The 17,172-nt window shown below is 40.7% G+C and overlaps 1 protein-coding gene and 1 long non-coding RNA gene across 19 annotated transcripts in view; one reads left to right on the top strand and one right to left on the bottom strand.

Annotated features, from left to right (window-relative positions):
• LOC128412917 (uncharacterized) overlaps positions 1 to 16,958 on the bottom strand; it is a 60,102-nt gene extending 43,144 nt beyond the window's left edge. Inside the window, exons 1-2 of the long non-coding RNA XR_008330188.1 lie at positions 16,908 to 16,958; positions 12,977 to 13,069 (exon numbers count right to left, since the gene is read on the bottom strand). This is a non-coding gene — a long non-coding RNA (uncharacterized LOC128412917). The remainder of the gene's footprint in view (positions 1 to 12,976; positions 13,070 to 16,907) is intronic.
• Positions 1 to 17,172, top strand: part of ROBO2 (roundabout guidance receptor 2) — a 968,715-nt gene that overhangs the window by 512,060 nt on the left and 439,483 nt on the right. The window lies entirely within an intron of this gene.

The following is a 17,172-nucleotide window of genomic DNA, read 5'->3' as shown; positions in this document are numbered from 1 at the left end:
ACAAGAGTTAAAAGTAAAAATAGAGATAAAAGGAGGAAAAGAACAGGCAAAAGATGGTCCGTCGGATGAACAAGTCTGTCACTCAGATGGTGGCCCTCAATTTCGCAGCTCTCTCGATGTACCTCGCGACCTTCTCTGTTATCTGACTTTCCGTATCAGATAATAGAAAATACAGTGTAATGTCTGATGAACGGCCGGGGTTGGAGAGAATGAGTGGAGTAATAATCTCATTCCTTAGGTCTTTGTAGAGGGGGCAAGAAAGAAGGACGTGAGACACTGTTTCCGTGTTACCATCTCCACATGGGCAGAGTCGTTTTTCAAATGGAGTCTTTTGGTAACGACCTTCGAGTACAGCAGAGGGAAGAACATCCCATCTAGCCAATGTAAAGGCACGTCTGTATTTCGGGATGGTTAGTTTAGACAAGTATGAAGCTGGAGAGTCAAAATGAGAAGGGGGAAAGTAGGTATACCATGGGCACAGTTTCTTTAAGATGGTCAGGTTGTTTTGTCGTTCGATGTCTTTCAGGCGCTGGCCTATTAGACTCTTTGCTTTGATGAGGCCCATTGATAATAGGGACTGTGAGTGCAGACCGCATGTAAGGAGTTTTTGATGCACGGTTTTGAACCACTTGCTTTTGTGAGAGTCTTGCATTACTAAAGGCAGTAGGCCAGGTGGATTCAGATTAAGACGAAGCCAATAGTTGAATGTTCTCTGCCAAGTCCGAGTTTCCACAGATGGAAGGCAGGCCTCGAGTCTTAATGCTGCGTTGGGAACACAGGGGGGGACACCGAGAATCTGCCTTAGAAATTTAGACTGGACAGACTCAAGACTGGAGCAGTGGTTCCCCGTCCAGATTTGGGCCCCATACAGTAACTGCGCCAGAGGTTTTGCTTGATAAACTTCAAGGGCTGCTGGGATGTATCTGCCCCCCTTCGTGTAGAAGAAGCGGGACAGCATCTTGATACTTTGAGCTGCTTTTTCTTTGGCACATTTTTGATGGACATCCCAGGACCCAGTCGACTGGAAAACGATACCCAGATATTTGAAGGCTTTGACTTGTTCAATTGTCTGGTTATCCATCCTCCAGCTATACTGTCTGTGTTTCCTTGCAAAAACCATAGTTTTGGTTTTCTGATAGTTTATTGCAAGTTGCTCTCTCCTACAGTATGCTGAGAATTCACCTATGAGCCTATTTAAGCCTATTCTTGTTCGGGATAGGAGTATCGCATCATCAGCGTACAAAAGCACTGATATTGCTTTGTCAGCCAGTTTGGGGGCGTGGAAGTCCGGAGATGACAAACAGTTAACCATATCGTTGATGTAGATGTTGAATAGAGCTGGGGCCAGGATGCAACCTTGCTTGACCCCCTTACTGACAGAAACTGGTCCTATAAGATGGCCGTTTAACGAAGTTCTTACATGCAGCACCGTGTCTTTATACAAACAGCTCATCAGAAATAATAGTCTTTTGTCTATACTTGATGTGCTCAATTTATCCCAGAGTCTTACACGTGGAATTGAATCGAAAGCAGCCTTTAGATCGATAAAGGCTGCATATAGCACCCCACGGGATTTTTTGGCATATTTGTCAATTAGATAGGCTAAGATGAAGCAATGGTCTATGGTGGATCTGCCTTGCCTGAAACCCGCTTGCTCTTCCGCTAGAATGGCTTCAGTTTCCAGCCAGCTAGTTAGCTTGGTATAAAGATGTTTGGCATATAGTTTGCTCGGTATAGGCAGAAGGCTGATTGGTCTATAACTTGCCGGGTCTGTCATGGGTCCTTTTTTATAGATTGGGATAATTATTGCCTCAGACCAACCATCTGGGAGTAAACCCGTTGAGTCGATCCAAGAAAATAAAGACGCCAGCAGGGGGGCCCACCAGCCAATGTTGGACTTCAGAAGTTCAGCAGGGATGTAATCATTCCCTGGGGCCTTGTTGTTCTTTAGTTGTGCGATTAAATTCTCAACTTCCTTCGCAGTTACTGGTGGCCAATGAGGTAGGTCCTCCAATTGGATGCATAGTTTGTAATGTTGGGCTTCCTGGTCATAGAACAAAGATTGAAAATGGCGCAACCACTCCATTGGTTCCACTGTACAGATGGAATTAGTACGCTCCTGGTCCAGTAGACCAGATATGGTTCGCCAAAAACAAGTAGTATCTTTCTCGTGCGATGCCTTAACCAAACTGTGCCAAGCGGCTCTTTCAGCTTCCAATTTCTTTCTCCTTAGTAATTGTTTGTAAGACCGTCTCAGATAAATATAAGCGTTAAGTAGGGGGGCAGTCCCTGATTTCCTGTATCTCCAGTAGGCTGTTCTCGTTTGTCTCCTTGTTTGCCTGCACTCCAGGTCAAACCAGCTAGCTCCGTCCTTTGCCCTCTTTGTAGCGGAGCAATGTATCACTGTTGTTAAATGGGGTTTCAATCTTTCCAAAAGTAATTTAAAGCGTTCCATGATCGCAGCTACTGAATTGCCTGATACGATAGCGGAGCGAATACGCTTTAACTCCACTGACTGAAGAAGGAGGGTTAGATTTTCATTCAGTATTGGGGACCATTTAAGTCTTTTGGGGGCAGGTATAACCAAATTTGCAGAAGGTATATATTGTGGCTCGGCAATAGAATAGTCAAAAGGCCGACCTGCAAGCTCTAAAATTAGAGGCAGGTGATCACTCAGAATATTGTGGCCCACTTGGAACTTCCTTACAAAGCTGTGAGCAAATCTTGAGATTAAGATATAATCTATAACGCTTCCCCCAGCCTTGGAGAAATGGGTATATTCCCCGGGGCGGTCCCCCTCTATATTGCCGTTTAATATCAGCAGTTCCCTCCGTCTGGCAGCCTGCACCAAGCAGAGACCTGAGAAATTACTTCTGCTATCTTTGGACAGTCGTGTCGCGCCAATATCCGTCAGTTCTTCGGGGTCCATAAATTGGTTGAAATGAGTGTATAGACTGTTGTCATCTGTTCCTATGCGAGCGTTGAAGTCTCCGCACACAATGGTCAGGGCAGACGGGTAAGTAGATTCGAGAGGCTCTAAAAACGCCTCTAGCTCAGCCCATGTAGCCTTGACAACGGGGTTTTTTTGGCCTGGGGGAATATAGACATTGACCAGCAAGAGAGTAGTTCTCTTGAAGCTAAGTAGAGCGGCTGTTGCTACAGAATTGCAGCTAGGTAGGGCTGTTAGAGAATGCGCCAGCTCCGTGGAAATGAAGCAAGCTAAGCCACCACTAGATCTGCCGCCCCTCAGAGATGGAGAGGCAGGCAGGTAGTGGCAGTTATACCCATTAAGAAATATAGGGTCATTCTGCCATGTCTCCTGAAAGAAGATGATGTCAAATTGCTTAAGGTAACACAAAAATTGTTGGTTATTTTTCTTGGCGTGCCAACCCGCGATGTTCCAAGACAGCACTTTTAGGCCCCGGGCCCTTCGGGGAGCTGGATCTATGACACCACCATGTCCAGCAATTCTTTGGTGTCTAAAAAAACACACCCGTTGGCTCTTTTCGGGGCTGACTGCTTGGAGAGAGTGTGGTGGTCCTCTTTTCTTGGTGATTTGGGGCTAGTTTTTGGAGTTGAAGGGGAAGCTAATTCACTCGGAGACAATTTAAGATAGCTGTGCCAGGAGCTTTGAGGTTTCACACCTTGATTTGGTCTTACTTTATTGTACATCACAGGGGGCTCAGATTGTAATTCCACGTCTACACATTTAAAGGTGCCTCCCACTGTCTTCTTATCCACCAGACATTTGGGAGATATGGGTTGCACATAAGGGTCCTTCATTGTCTCACCTTGATCATCCTTTTTTTCTAGTCTGCTTCGAAGTAGATCAAGTCTTTTCAGGATCTCAGTTTGAGCTGGGGAATGCAGTGACCAAAATCGCTTTATCAGCGAAAGTTCTTCTTCCCAAGCGGAGTCCTCACTATCCCACGTGAGAGGCCCGACGCTAGTTGGATGAGAGGCTTCCTTTTTTTCATTTGGTGCTGTTTGGTGGGGATGATCCTGCTGGAGCTTATGCTTTCTATTTCGATGGTTTTGGTGGTTGGTTTTTTCCCCTTTGTGAACTTCCATTCCTATGCTCTTGGGCCCCATCAGAGAGGTTGCAGGTGCTCTATTTTCAAATATTCTTAATAGGACTATTCTTTCTTTTTTGAATAGGTTTTTAGCTCTAAAGATGAAACTGGCCAGATTATGATCTAAAAAAGTAATCAATGCTCGTACCGAGCAATCATCTTGATGTAGATACTCTATAGCGGCTATGTCAATTGCTTTTACTACCCCCGGTAGAATGCCACTTATAATGGACAAAAAGTGGTCTATACGGTCCAACCCTGCATAAAATCTATGCGGTTTAGGGTAGTTAGCAAAGACAAGCTTTTGTGGGATTAGGACTAAACTCCATTCTCTTTTGGGACACAACATCTGTCGAACTTGGGAGGAGTGGTTCCCCTCAATAGTTTGGGTCGCCTGCTCACCTCTGTCTGCAGATTCTGTGCTGGCCATAAGAGGACTCTGGGGCGGTATAACTGCAGATGGATTAGTTCCTTTGTCCCAGCTCGGTGTTGATTCTTCAAAGCTTGATTTGGATTCTTTTATGGGTGTATCTACTTTACGTGTCTCTTTGATGGCACTCGAGTTGGATTTGTTTGTTCCACTTGTGGAAAAAGATGGAAGAAGGTTAAAGAGCTTCTGCCAATATTTTTTACAGGTGCGGTGAGTTGTCTTAAGCCGCCTTGGGTTTTTCATGTTTTTGCTTTTCTTCATCTTAGGCTTGGCTTTTTTCCTCCGGGGTTTGCTGGGGAGAGGTGGATCCGGGCTGGCTAGGGGATTTGTATTCTGGTCTGAAGCGCTCACATGTTGTTTGAAATTATCCACTAGGGTCAGGAGCAGCCCGTTTGTTATCGCTAAGAAATTTTTAACGTTAAGGAGATCCTTAGAAATCTGGTATATCTGCTCCTGAGGATAGTCACCCCACATTTTTGTTCCGCAGTCATTGGCTTTCAGCCAATGGGTTGAAAGATTACCTCCAAGTTCCAGCGGTGACAAATGAGGATTGGCATCAGGTGTGTTGGCTGTGTTAACCTTTGTAGCATTCTCTGCTATGGCAAGTTCTTGGGCCAGATTTGTTGGGTGGTTTGTCCTCTTGTTGTCTGTTTGCAAATCCTTTAGCTGTGTTGACCAATCCAACACTGTGAGTGGCAAAGGCATAGCAACATCTAGGATACTCTCATTCTGAGTTCTCTTGCTCGAGTCTTTTTGAGGAAAGTAGCTGGTAATTTTACTTTGTCTCCTTCGTCGCTCCATCGGGCTCTGCGGTGAATTAGGCAAAATTCCTTGGTCCTTGTATTTTTTCCTAGTGAGGACCATAGTGGGTATATGGGTATATATGGGTGTATGGTAGGGGGTGCTTGCTTAACGACGGCTTATCTCTTGTTCTAAGCTGGAGTAAACAGTAGCAGAAGTGCCGATTTGTGGAAGTTGCCTCCTAAACCTCTCCAACCTCTCCAACTTGTTAGTTTCTCCAGCAATTTACATCGGGGCTTGTGAGGTATCAGTCATTTAAAATGTTAGAAAATATTACTGGTCTTAAGCTTTCACACTGTGCCTTGTTTCGTTTAAAATTCAACTAGGTCTTTCTCCCTCATTCAACAGCCTCACGGCGTGACCAATAAAGTAGCTAGGCAGTATAACGAAGCAGAAGAAAAGAAAACAAAAGTCCCTTGGAATAATTATCGGGTTGAACTTGCCTTGTGTTTCTTGGGGTTATAGCAGCTTCAATTCCTTCCTTTTTTTATAGATAAAAGCTCGGCGTCCTTCCGAAGGAGTAGCTGACCTCCCCCGTCTGCTAATTACCAGCTCCGTGAAGATAGGGCGGCTTGCTGAGCCCCTTTTGGATAAAAATAGGCCTTTGGCAGTTAATAAAAAAGAGTGATAATTTAAAACTGCTAAGCTCAGTTAAAAATTTAGAAGAGCTGATAAATACTAATAAAACTATATATCAACGCGGAGTAGTTTCTTGCGGCTTTCCTCTGTTTTCCTTGCCGCGGGAGCGAGGGCCTTGTCTGCATTCGACTTGTTCAGAGCTGGGTGGCGGCGGCGGTGGATGGGCTGAGGGGGAAGAGGGGGGGGGACGGTTAGCAAAATTTCCTGTTGGCCTCCCTTTCTGAAAAAAGAAGGTGTGCTGTTTGTTCAAGGCTATCCAAACATTTGCAAAAGTTCTGGCAGCCAGGGAATGCGCAAGGCGGTGTGTCCTAGGCGTGGGAAAGTGGTGCTCTTCTATTAATAGCACAGATTTCTTTCAATCTAGATACTATTGGGTTGGGGGATGGAGAAGTACTGATTTAGCTCACACTACCCCTTTTGTTTCTTTAACTGGACAGCTCTATTCATCTGTATTTTCAAAGTATTCCGTAGTGCTTTACCTCAGCAGTTCTCACTTAATCAATGGCAGCTAGAGGTTAGGACCTCTGCTTTGAAAATGTACTTTGTAGATTTCATTTATGTGTTTGCCAACTCCCCCCCCCCCCTCTTTTTAATGCTCATGGATTTTGCTACAGAAAATGCTGACTTTTCTGTCATGGGAGTGAGAGAACAATGCAAAAATATATGTCTGCATAAAGGTTTTCCTTATGGATAATGTTGCGTCTAGAATAAATGTCAATTAAGTAAGATGTTATAAACTGTTTAGAGGGCCTCTAAATGGAAAAGCAGCCTATATATTCAATTAAGAAGAAGAAAGTGATAGGACTGTGGGACTATTTCAAACCACACTAGAAATGCCATCTTAAACCAAGGGATTCCAGGTACTGCGATGCATATTAAAATGGACTACCACTGCATGTGGAAACTCTCTTATAAAATGTGTAGAGAGTTGTCCACATTATGAAACATTATAATTTTATTTTAGTACTGAAATTGCAATTAAAATTACCAAATACTGTTTTCTAAGGACATTTGTCACACAATATGTTTAAATGTGTTGTGCTGGCAGTAGCAAAAACAAAAGCAAAAAGCCATGTTTTTTAGCTAATAAATGGCATTTATTAGCTAAAAAGCACACTATTTTATTTTTTGCTATATTTAAAATGCCCACTATGCTTTTAATTTTTTTTACTATATTTGTTTTATTAAATACTAAGTACACTTTCATAACTCACAATTTATAAAGTATAGTATACATGGACTCTCTTGGGGAAAAGTGTGGAATAGAAATTTAATAAATAAATATTATATTATAATCATATTGATTTTAAAAATACCACCATACAAACCCAATATACAGAAAATATTGACAAACTTTACATTCTTCTATACTCTCATCTAGCATAATGTTATTTATCCATTTCCACTGCATGTCACATCTTATCAGATATTCCTTATGATGCAATACCAAATTTGATTTGCAATAGCTGGCATAAGCAATTGTTGCCACTGAGAATAAATTTATAGTTTAAAAGTGTACTTTATTGATAGCCAGGAAGAATACCCAATAAAATCTGCTTCATTTCCTTTCTGAGCCTACAATATGTCAATTATTATTTTCCATAATAATATCCTAAATTCCTGAAATATGTGGTCCTGCCATACATTCTCCAGTATGTATTACTTATAGCATATTTACAGTTGTGAAATGCATTCTGACTTATAAATCCTATTTCATTGTTGTGGCAGAAGGTACCAACTCTAAATAATCTTCAGCTGAGTTTTCTTTAAATGTAGATAACTTGGGTGGACCCATTAAAAGCAACGGCCATTACTAAGATTCATTAATCTTAGTGGGTCTACTCTGAGTAATACTCAGATGACTACCACATTCTTTATCTATGTTAGGAAGGCAAAGCTTCTATTTGCTTGCTCTCACATCATAATTCTCATTCAGTTGTGCAAAAACCAGTATAGCATTGTTAGAAACTGCCCAGGGTGGCTGGGGCAACCCAGTCAGATGGTGTGTGTGTATGTGTGTGTGTGTGTGTGTGTGTAATTAAACTTTATGCCTCAATAGTGAACAAAATTATGTGTGCTCTATACCATTGAATCTGGCCACCATACTCCTGTCTCTTCACAACACAATCTTCACAAACACAGCAATCTCCAGAGGAATAACCATGTTACTCTGTTGTACCAAAAACAACAAAGAAAGTTGTGACATCTTGAAAGACTAACAATTAATATAGTATAATTGTTTATAAGGACATTTCACCCTGATGTCTGCGCATCACTCAAGATAGCTTACACTAATTAAAATTACAAATTCACAAAACCACAGCATCAATAAAATGCAATAGAACCAGGCATGAGAGATAGAAACATCACGCCAATCAAAATATTATATACCTGACAAAAGCCTGAGGGAATGGAAAGGTCGCCGGCTGGGCCGACCTCGGAATACAGTGAAATGGTGCCAGCCAAACCTCATGAAGCAACTTGGGTATATCCACTCTCTCTAGTAACAGACAACAGCTTTTACCATAAGTGGAAGACAGAGAAGGGCCTCTCCACCAGATAGGAACAAGTGGATGACTGGCATGGGAGGAGGTGGTTCTCAAATTGCACCCAGGAACATCCATTAGTTACAAGATGAAGTTATCTTATATCTGAAGATGTGGACTCTACACTATGAAAACTCATGCCACAGTACATTCATTAGTCTTTAAAGTGCCACAAGATTCTTTACTGTTTAAAATACAGCATTATTCCTGTTGCTTAACAGTCTCACTGCTTCACCTTAATTTTATTCTACAGACATCACCTCTAGAGTAGAGAGAGACAGTCTTCATGCATTGTCATATACTTCTGTCTGTCAGAACAAATGGTAAGTATGTCCTCTAGAGATTTCACTGAAACTATTAATTACTTTCACTTTCCTCTTGTAATTTTCATCACTGCTAACATAGTTCAGCTAAAAAAAGAGAGACTCTAATCAATACAACACTGACATATGAAATGGGGTTGCTTGTTTTTAGTTAAAGGGCTTCATAAAATGATCTTGTAATTGTTGAGTTTACTAAAAATGATCTCGTACTTGGGGTTACATAAAAATTGTATCGTATACCCCCCCAAAAAAATCTCAAAGAACAGCTAGGCAAGGGGACAGGAAGGGTGTTTGTTTGTGATTAAAGGTATCAAATGCTGGAAAGTCTGTTTAGAGGAAAGGCAAGTAAGGGGTAACATGATAGAAGTGTATGAAATGATGAATGCCATGGAGAAAATGAAAATGTTTTCTCTCTCTCTTTCATATCATTAGTACTCAGTTATCCCATGAAACTCAGTGTTGAAAGATTCAGAACAAACCAAAGAAAGTACTTCTTCACACAGGGGCACAGAAAGGGGGGTGCAGTCCATCCTGGGTGTCATCCCTAAGGGGGTGACAAAATGGCACACCCCAGGGGTGGCACTTACCGCAAAGCCTCGCCTGCAGCGCACCCGAGCCATGCATCTCTCCTGGGAGTGACACGGCAGCTTGGGGTCCTGCATTGCCCGAAACGGCATGGGGCTTGTGCACGCCAGGCTGATGCCATGGGCAGCTTGTTGCGGTGCCCCCTGGGCAGCTCGCCCTGGGCGGTTCACCCCACCCCCGCCACTCCGGGTGCCAGAGCAGCTAGCTATGCCTCCACACAGCACATAGTTTAACTATGGAATTTGTTCCCACAAAAGTCTGTGGTGGCCACATTAACATAAAATTAGATAAATTCATGTAGGATGAGGCTACCAGTGACCATTAAACCTTAAGGCTTTGTCTTACCTCCACTGTCAAAGGCAGTATGCTTTTGCATGCCACTTGCTGGAAACTGCAGAAGAGAACAGTGCTGCTGCACACAGTTCCTGGTTGCAGGCTTCCTATAGGCATCTGGTTTGCCACTAGGAGAACAGGTTGCTGGGCTAGATGGGTCGAGCAGGATCTTCTTATGGTCTTTAATAGTACAATTTAAGGTAATATCGTTGTATGGAATCCACTGCCAGTATCACATTGAGATTGCATATCCATCCTCTAGTCAATATAGATGCTTGTGTTTGTGTGTGCATAGATGTGTTCACCAATATACTGTAGCATCAGTCTATTCTCTGCACCAGTAATTTCAAAAAGTTGATGGTTTGGCATATAGAAAAAGGTGGAGAGGCCGGCAAGAACTTTGACTCCTATTTTCTGCTTCCTTGAACTGGTTGTGTTACTCTTTGCCAGATTTGGTCAATTTACCATGGTACTGAGTTGTACATTACAACATTCCAGAACCCCACACGTTGACCAACTCCTTGGGATACATATGGGGTAGATTTGAAGGCTTTTCTATATAGGAATGGCATAGCTGTAATACAGCAAGTGTGAGATGGTCTTCTTGTACACACATACTTCCCATCACTAATTTGTATTCAGACCTTTTTTTCCTGTGTCACACCAGCTGCATATAACTTTAAATTATACTATTTCAGTTACATTTTAGCTTAATTAAGTGCTAAGTGCAAAAAAAAAGCAAAAAAAAGTGCTAGGGCAAGTACTGTCAAATTTAAATTTAACAAGTCAAGGTGACTACAAGAGTATTATCTGCAATGGTTCCCAGCTCTCAGTTTTTTGATGACTTAATCATGAAATATTAAGCAAATGTTATTGGGAATTACTTCGAGCTTTGGAACACCTCTGAGACTAGTGAGGCTATTTTACCTTTCACTGCAACTGCTTCTTAATAATTTTACCTTATGGCTATTTATTACGGGTAAACAAAGAACAATGTCTACTTTTGCATAGTGATATAGCTTAAATAAGCATTTTCTTGAAATATTATGATCAATTATACATATTTTAAAAGATTGGCTTGTAGGAGTAGAAATGAATACATTTCCTGGAATGTTGAGAAAGAGATCAATCTGCTCCAGTAAGATTTGAATTTTTGATGAAAGATCTGTTTTTAGAAAAGTGATCAGAATATAGAGACTTTCACAAACAGTATGCAGGATAAGTCCATGTTTCTAACTTTTTGTTTTTAACTTGGTGCAGTGTGGGATATAGCCAAGTAAAGTGATGTGTTCTTAAATATAGCGAATCACCTTTCTTGCCATACAGAAACATAGTATGCAATCTTCACACACTCTTCAGGGGAACATAGATACTCCAATGTTGTAACATGGTAGGAACAGCTTTTGATGAGCATAGCATTCTTAACATTTAAAACATTCATAATATGAGTCAGATGTTGAGATGCTGTTTAGTAACTTTTTAGCTACATTTACTTAGCCGCAATCCTAACCATGTTTATGCAGAAACGAGTCTCACGGAATTCAATGGGGCTTACTTCCAGTCTGAATCTAACTACATTGGCTTGTAATTGTTTATCAAATGATAATTGGTGACAATTGGCTTCATATTATCAAGCAATAAGTCTACTTACCTAACCACACATAAATAACACTTACAGAATGTGATATTATATAGGTGAGACTGTTAAATAATAATTCAGTGAAACATTACAGAATATTACGGTAGACACTGTGACTGCATTTTGACATTTTTAAAAAGTGCAGATCAGTGTGAACTGCTACATTTAACAGTTAAAAATATTGCAGTGGCTCCCAATAAAAAGTATTAAAAGATATCTAATTACAGATTTATTGACATGCATTCCCTTAAAGCATTCATTTGCCACTGAAGAGTATATTCCTCACTTCCTTTAAGTTCCTGAAGTGCATGTGACAGGGTTCCTCCTGATTCACCTAATGGGTTCAGACTATTAAGGAGCCCTTTAAGTCCAGTTTCCCTTTGTAATACAATGGCAAAGCGACGAAACTAACAAGAAATGTTAGTTTCGGTGTTTCAGGATTCAGATGTAAACATTTCTTGTATAAAATCTCATAACTGCAGTATGCAACACATTATATTGTACTTTACAAACATATGCCTCTGCTTACTTGAACAAGGATGCGGGGTGGGGGTTGCAAGGGGGCAACTGTCCCCCAATCAAGTAAATAGATAAAAATACTTAACTAACTGACCAGTTGTGTCACAGATACTCAGTTCTGCCTCCCCTAACATAAAGCCTGCCCCCACAATAAATCCTGGCTATGCCCATGTTCATTATATGTAAACTATGAACTCCTTCAGTAATACTTGTGGGATCACCTTATTCCCAATGTGTCCACTCAGCCACTTCAATCCAAGCCACATTTTAACATGGCAGCACTTTGGAATTCATTGCCTATTGGCATCAGGCAGGTGCCTTCACTTTTCAGCACCTCCTTAAAACATTTTTTCTTTAAGCAAGCCTATCAGACACATAGATGTTGCAAGGTTTTTATTTTTTTGGTCTATATATCAGAGTTTGTTTGCATGGGTGTTGAAGGGGGAAGCAGAAAAGTGGGCGGACTTCCATAGAAGAGACAGAAGAAATGAAAACGGTCTTACAAGAGAAGCCTCTGGAAGTAGCTCCACATGGTAGCCATAATAATATATAAAGCTGCTTGATTGGATAGTCTCCATGCAACTGCCAGCTATTATTCAAACCTACAAGGCTGCTGTGGAGACTCTTAACCCAACAGAGTGATCTGCATGGTGAACAATTCCCCAATTATGGCATGCCCTCCCTAATGAGGCTATTTTGGCACCTACATTAAGATCCTTTCAACACCAATACTTTTTTGTTTATTCTCCTAGGACTTTAGGACCTTTCTTCTCTCTTTTTTATTGCCCTTGGAACAGATTATTTCTGCTGGGTTTTAAATGTTCTTATGCTGCCTGTGCTGGTTTTTAGACAATGATGTTTTTTTAAGAAACATTTTAAATGCTTAAGAAACTGGCCAGATGACTTTATTGACTGGGCGGTTGACAAATGTACTAAACGCAATCATTGTGTGGGGCCACCAAAAAGAGGAAGCTTCTGCCTGGCAGTACTAATACAAGAACTAGCATAAAGCCTTGTCCAGTTCTAGAAACTTGGCTCCTGGCCGCATTACTCACCAGCTCAAAGAGATGGAAAACATGCACACTCACCAGAAGTCACAGTCCAGCTGCTGCCAAAGGCCAGACTCCCCTCCAGTGACTTCATCATTTCCCAGAAACAAGGTAACTGGTAGCCTGCAAGGGCTGGCAAAGATAAAGGAACGATAATGAAACTTCTAGGCCCCAGGAGTTAAAACATCCTTTCTCTTTGAGAATAATGGCAGCAGGAGTCACAGTAGCAGTGGATAGCAGGAAATGAGCTCCCACTTAACATGCTATAGGAAGCAAATAGGGGATAATCTGTGCTGAGCAGCACTGCCACGCCAAGAATCTGACTGCATCTTCCACCACTGGCTGACAGCTCTGCAAACCCAGATGGTATTCGCCCTGCAAGGTTGGATTTTTGTATCCAAGTTTTGTGGAACTGCTCATATTGCCCTTTCCATGGCATGAAATCTACAGAAGGAAATTTGTAGCAGAAGTAACAAGAGTGTGTGAGTTACAAGACAAAAGATAAGTTCACAGTGATCAGCTTTTTTCCTGAAATATGTTCCAGGGATAGCTAGTATGCGCTTTATGAATTACCTGTGTGAGGGAATAGAGGTGATGCTCATCAAATTTGCAGATGATACCAAACTGGGAGTAGTAGCTGATACTGCAAAAGATGTGATCTTAACAAACTCAAGAACTAGGCCAAAACTAATAAAAATGAGTTTCAACAGGGACAAATGTAAGATTCTGCAATTAGGCAGAAATAATCAGATGCACAAATAAAGGCTAGGGGACACCTGGCTTGACAAGTGTACATGTGAAAAGGATCTAGGGGTCTTAGTTGACAACAAACTTAACCTAAGTCAACAGTGAGATGCAGCAGCAAAAAAGCTCATGCAATTCTAGGCTGTATCAACAAAAGTAGTGTCCAGATCAGGGGAAGTAATAGTACCACTCTATTCTGCCTTGGCCAGCATGATGGACAGGCCTCCAGCCTCCTCCATGAAACCAGTCCTTCAGTTTGCAGATCTGCTTCCACCTTTATTAAGATCCAGTATTTCTACTGATGTCTGCACAGATGTTACATGGCATATTGCAAGGAAAGTAAATATTTATTTAATAAGGAATTAATTTTGCAACAATACTTGGACATGGAGCAAAACTAAACAACTCCACCCATAATCATAGAATTGCAGTGTTGGAAAGGACACAAAGGGTTATACAACCCAAATACTTGCAATACAGGAATCACAGCTAAATAATTGCTGACAAATCTAACCTATGTTTAAAAACCTTAAATGAAGGAGAGTCAACCATGTTCTGAGGTATTCTGTTCCATTGTCAAACAACGCTTCCAAATGTTTAGTTGGATCTCTTTTCTTGTAATTTGAATTCAGTGATTCAGGTCCTACCCTCTAGAGCACTGCTATTGTTGTTATTAATTTCTTATATCCCACCCATCTAACTAGGCTACTCTAGTCAGAGATCCAGCAGAACCAGAAAACAGCTTTTACCTCTGTCGCTAGCCTGCCGCAGATCACCAGCCAGCATGACCAAGGCAGTTTCAGTCCCTGGAAGATATCTGAAGATGGCTATCATATAACCTCTCAGTCTTCTTTTCTCCAGGCTAGACATATCCAACTCCCTCAATTGTTCCTCATAAGGGTTGGTTTCCAGGCCCTTTATAATCTTGGACATCTTCCTTTGAATATGTTCCACCTTATCAATACCCTTCTTAAAACCGTGGTGCCCAGAACTGGCCACAGTACTTCAGGTGGGGTCTAATCAAGGCAGAATCAAGCAGTACTATTAGTTCCCTTGATCTGGACACTATACTTCTGTCTCTGCCTCAATACAGGTCATTGTACAGGGCATCCAAGGATATAAATGAAAGGTAATAAATAAATTACAATAAAACCCCTTTAGTGTTTTTCTCACCGAGAAATAAATATATTGTACCATTTTGCAATGAAATTTCCTACATTTAAATAGTTATAGGCTTCCTGATTACTTCAATGATTTGTTTCTTTAATTTTAACAGTAATTAACAAAGAGGTATTTTTTCCATTTGTGAAATTAAGCAAGCATAATTTATACATTTATTTTCAAACAGCTAAGAGAACTTTAAATCTCATCTCCCTTCAGAAGTCAGCGTAGCTTCCTTGATTCATCTTAATGTTAATTTAATTTACTGGATTGCTCCACCTGGCTGATTACAGTTCTTTTTTTATTTCCAAGTCAGGTGCTCTAGGATGTATGACATTGCAGGCTTCCCCTCAAGCTGTGAGACTTTATGCGTCCAGAACAGCATCTTGCTAGCTGTTCTTGGCATCACTGACTATCATGTTTCCAGAATGTAGCTTACTTCTGTGAAAGTTCTGAACTAATTCTTAACTGAAGGGCATTTCTCACCACAGTACCAGTGGATTGATAATCATGTACCTCTCCCTCAAGTCAAGGACTTACATATGTAAAATTAAGTGTGTTTCTTACAAGATGATCTGCCCTTTGAGAATGCCAACCCTTTCACAGTTCTTACTTCTGAGTATTTAAAAGGGTTACATCTTGGTTTACAGATGCATGTCCTTCAGATTTGATGAGAGGCATGTGCTTTGTACCTCTGTAGGAAAATATAACTTGAGGACCCGTCCTGGAAGCCAATAAATCTGGTGGCACATTGTTGAATCAACATTCAAAAATCTATCTACTGCCAGACCTCATTGGTCACACCCAGGCAACATGGGTTCAACTCCCTTATCAGCTACAGACTCAGTGGATAACCTTAAGAAAGTTACTTGAAAACCACAATCTTATTGGTCGTTGTGTGAAGATAAGTAAGATAAGACTTACAAAGCATTTTATGCTTTCATCCAATTCCAAATATCCTCCCATGGTAGTAAATTTGACTGCTACAGTCAGAATGAGTAACTTCCAAATAAAACTTTATGAAGATGTGGCTACCACGGTGCTATACACAAAGATTTCTCAATTAAGTTGCACATTGCCTTTTAAACTAAATAGATATCCTGCATGTCCATTTTGCCTAGAAGCTTTACTGGGTTTACTGGCTAATGCATTAACACTGAGTTACCTCCTATACAAACACACACCCAGTTTCATACACCCCTTCTCCTTTCACACTTTATTTACAGCTGTGGGCAACTGAGACTCACAAAATTTGAGGACTCATAATCTCACTACTCCATAACTGACAATATTTGATTATCCTAGACTGTTTTTTTAAAAAAGAAAAGCCAAATAGCTTAAACATACACATATAACAGGCTAGTCTCTCATGGATCTGCCTGTCTCCCAAATATAAAAAATATTACTATAGAAAATAAATTGTGTATCCTGCATGAAGAATAAACGTTTTGTTCAAATCATGGTACACAGTATTTCTCCCTTCACTTGTTTTTAGTATCACAGTTTTTAAAAAATAAATCATAAAGTCATATAAAAAATTTAGGCAGAAAACCGAATTACAGTGGCAGTGAAAAATTGTATGGCCAACACATCGATTCTAATTTGAAAGCATTTCTGGAGACAATGCAAAATGTAATTCTATTGCTGAAGTGAGACAAGGCCATTCTCAGACAAAACTAATACAGAAGTCCTACAAATAATATTGTTAATAATCCACTGATATGTATAACTGATGACAATAGTGTTGACAGCATTATATTGGAAAAAAGAACCATAGCTTGATGGGAGCATTCAGTCCACTAGTAGAGACAGAGAAGCAGCTCTAATGCTGTTAGAATTGCAACTGCATTGTAGGAAGAATTCATATGAACTGACATCTTCATAAATCAGGAACTTCATGGAAGAGCACTTGGGCAATAAACTAAGGAATTAAGGAATTACCACTAAGGAATCTTAAAATGAAGTGAACAAATATATGGTTGCATAAATATAGCTATGAAAGCAACAGTGACATACAGGAGCTTAATTGTTTTACATGGAAAGAACTACGAATAACAGAACTTACGTATCACTTCACAAAACCTAGTCCAGTATTTCTGTCTACACTTGACTTTGCTTACCACTGAATTGCAGCTTAGCAACCATAAAGCTCACTGGGGTAGGCTTGGGCCAATCACAGCCTCTCCATATATCCTACCTCACAGTTGATAATAACACAGGAAGTAAAACCTGAGTTCCTTAGAGGAAAGGTGAGTTACAGATGTAATAAATGGGAATCTCTTTTCATATCAGCACTTAGCTCTTGATACATGTGAAGTAAAAATCATAGA

The sequence above is a fragment of the Podarcis raffonei genome, chromosome 4 (assembly GCF_027172205.1).
Source record: "Podarcis raffonei isolate rPodRaf1 chromosome 4, rPodRaf1.pri, whole genome shotgun sequence".
Classification (NCBI taxonomy): Eukaryota; Metazoa; Chordata; class Lepidosauria; order Squamata; family Lacertidae; genus Podarcis; species Podarcis raffonei.
The sequence above is the reverse complement of the archived record's forward strand: the minus strand, read 5'-3'. Positions and strand labels throughout refer to the sequence as shown.